We start from the raw sequence: 3,480 nt of genomic DNA on the forward strand, positions 1-3,480 counted from the left end.
GAAACCAGTTTAAGATAAGCCTGGATGGATGTAGTATCAGACTTAACTGATTTAGATTAAATTGGTTTATTGAACTTCTGTCCCAGATCCCCTCCAGATTCAAGTTAACTCATAGTCCTCCAGCATCCCAGAATCCTTTGCATCTCCCCCACAACCCCCCTGTGACCAAGCACCTTTGGGTGCCTGTCACTTTAAGAGCAAGAGTAAACATTAGGGCAGCCAGCAGGTGCATGCCAGAGTAATGAGGCAGTCACATGACCTCAGGAGGGCCCTGGGATTGGAGGAGGGGGCTGAGCAGCCTCCATTTTAGATCAAGGCCCTCAAGGCTGATCCAGTAGTCTGCTGCTGGCAGACATGAAGACACTGCCTGGCTGCTCAGGAACATTGTGGAGGTAAGGGCAGGAGCTATGGGGATGGTAGGAGGCTCCTGGTCCTGGGTATGACTGAAAACTGCACCCTGCTGGGGAAGGATGGCCTGGTAAGACTGCCTGTGGTAGGGCAGTTCCCCAGAAATGCCAGGCCAGTTGTCTCCCCAAGGGAAAGGCAGGTAGGGGAGCCTTATAACCTGGGTCCCCACAACTTAGTCAAGCATAGAGCAGACAGTAGGGCCAGGCACACCTAGTGAGAGGCACCTGAGTCTGTGGAATGTAAGATGCCAAAGGTAGTGGGGCCAGGCATGCCTGTTAAAAGGCACCTGAGCCCAGAGGGTGTAAGAATCCAAGGCCCCAGCATAGCAGGTGGAGTATTGACAGTGACGAGGCAGTGGTGCAGAGTAGGATTGCAAGGGGCAACCTGAAGGGCTGTACAAAGGTGGTTGTGTGTGGAAGCCCTAGTGAGAGTGCCTCAGTGAAAGGTGGAGGTGTAGCCCCAGTGAGGGGTTGGACGAGAGTTAAGGGCCAAAGGCAGAACTGGGACTTTGTGAGAGGGCATGCAGTGCACAACTGAGGATACCTGAGCAAGCAGAGCCAAAGGCTGAAAGCAGTCCATACAGGGCCAGGGAAGTCAGAGCGGGTAGTTTGGTGCATAGTGTGGCAACACAGTGATGGCGAGCTCCAGTGGGGAGTGAGACCCTGGAGAACAGGTCATGGTGAGGCACTGTGCATGTCATCTGTGAAGCATGGGGCACAGTAAATAAAGGTTGGAGTGGCATGTAAACCCCTTGGCATTGGGGCATTAAAATGGGCAACCTCCCGCTTACTACATCAGGTTTATCCCAACAAGTTGTGGCAGGTAAGACAGGGGAGACAGCCCTAGACAGAGGGGTGGTCAGTATGGTAACTGACCACGAGTCAGCCCCTTTGTCACACACACCCCCTCACAGGGTAGGTGGGCTAGCTTTGGCCCAGGCTGTCTGCTACAGCTGAGCAAGGAGGCATGCTCTAGTGCTCCCTGGCTTCTGGCCTGAGCCACTGCAGGCATGTGGCTGAATTTCCAGAATCAAATTGAATGTCTGTTCACTTGCTTATTGGTTCAATCTACACAGCTTAAAGGACTAACCTCCAAAGATTGAATCAATTCAGCCTTGGGCTTTTTGACTGTCTGTATTTAACTGAAGGGATTACAAGGTGTTTTGGAAGAGGGGCAAAATAATTTCCATAATGGATCATCAATCTTGGACTTTATCTTTTTCTGCAATTTCCTTGTCACTATTAATAAATGATAGATTATGAGCCATCTTGGTCACCAGTACAGGCTGAGCACTCATTCATAACTGTTTCTTTTGGTTGATACTGTTATTAATAGAATATGATAATATGGCCGGTCCAGCATCATTATTCCCCAAGAAAAGTCATCTACTCAAACCCCCATTGTGCTGTTGTCTCACACTGATGTCGTGCAAGTGAAATAAGCTCAAGCAATTTATTAAGGCCTGATTTCAGAATCGTAGTTCTGGACAAGTTTTAAAAGTCTCTTAAAAACCACCCTCTAATTTTCATTCACAAATTTGGGTTTTGCACCCTTATTCAGAATGAGTCGCTTCTTTGCTTTACCTGATGACGTGTGCCTTGTTCCTGATGAAATGTCTTTGACATTCCAGCAGAGGAGAGTTTCTAGGTGACAAATGCAAAAGAAGGCAATAAGCTGTGGCAAGATGCCCAACTTCTTCATGACGCACTTTATGATTGCTGTAAGAGGCTGTGCTCTTCCTCTTGGAAAGACAAAGGACACAAGCTGCTCATTAGAGAGCCTCTCTTATTAGCTTTCTTTGCAGGACATTCTGAGGGAATGCTGATGATGCCATTGTCATTGAGAGTTCATTGAAGGAGAAGTGCTTATATGAAGCACCCAGCATCAACTTAAACAGGGAGATCATGTATCAAGATCAGACCTAATTACTGCTTGCAATCTCAGAATGAGGAGGTACATGAGTCACAGACGGAGGGAAAAGTCTTTTTGCCATATACCATCTCCAGCAGTAAAGGGTCTAACAAGAATTTATTAATTCCCATTTTGTAGAATACTTTTCTGATGTCACTCGCATACCAAAGTAGGAACCAGGAGAGAGATGCACAGGTGGCATGTTTCAGACACCTATGGCAAATATTTTTTCAAGTCTGTATATGGCCCCTTGGCATATGTGCTTACATACACACATGTATTTAGCACTGCGCCTGTGGCTGTCATCCTTGTATCACATCCTTGTGTCTTTGCTCATTTTGAGACAGTTTTGGAAATTACAGAATTTACAGTATGAAAGATCAACCTCAACATGAAACACTAAAAAAAAAAAAAAAAAAAAAGGAAAACAGAGAAGCACTTAATTCACTATATTTGCAATTGCCAAACAACTAAAAATGGTAAATTGGAATTGGGAAACACCTAATCTAGTAGTAATTGGTCAACTATCACTTGCTTTTTGCACTGTATTCAAAGACAGGAAAATTAAGTTTTAGAGCAGGGGCAGCCAAATACAGCCTGTAGGCTGCATCTGGCCTGCAGGGACCCTAAAAAATTTAGAAAAGTAATATTTATCTGTCCCTGGCTGTCTGTCAAAGATGACAGGAGCCACGGGCAATAGGACCAAGGGGAAACCACTGGCAGGATCAAGCAGCAGCAGAAGCAAGGCCCTGACCTTCCCCCCCGCTGCAGCCAGAAGCCCCATTTGAAGCAGAGGGTTCTGGCCTGGGACCCTGGGGCTGTTCCTGCCTTCCTGTGCCAGAGGGAAAGTCAGATAAGAAGGGGGAGGAGGACCACAGGTGATCACCCCAGTCCTCAGGGTTGGGCTGGCTGCTGCAGTTCTGATGCTGCAGTCAGGAACCACATAGTGCCAGAGCAGCAGCAGCCATGGGCAGGAAAGCAGAAGCAGGTGCGGGGGAAGGGGTAACGAGAGGGTGCATGGACTGCAGCAACAGCTGGGTGGCTGCATGTGGCCTGGACCAGTGCGCCAGGGCCAGCAGGGACCCAGAGCGGGGTGGTAGAAGCATGGGGCCCAGGCCAGCAGGGGCTCTGGAGCTGGGCTGGCTACCCACTCTTCCTGCT

General features: G+C 48.3%; 1 protein-coding gene across 2 annotated transcripts in view; it reads left to right on the forward strand.

Moving 5' to 3' along the window:
- The first annotated feature begins 285 nt into the window (after positions 1–285).
- The window catches only part of UTS2 (urotensin 2), an 11,837-nt gene continuing 8,642 nt past the window's right edge, over positions 286–3,480 (forward strand). For both annotated transcript variants that reach the window (XM_006031371.2, XM_006031372.2), the window contains exon 1: positions 286–392. The gene's annotated coding sequence lies outside the window, so the exon portion shown is untranslated. The remainder of the gene's footprint in view (positions 393–3,480) is intronic.

Source organism: Alligator sinensis, unplaced genomic scaffold (assembly GCF_000455745.1).
Source record: "Alligator sinensis unplaced genomic scaffold, ASM45574v1 scaffold433_1, whole genome shotgun sequence".
NCBI lineage: Eukaryota > Metazoa > Chordata > Crocodylia > Alligatoridae > Alligator > Alligator sinensis.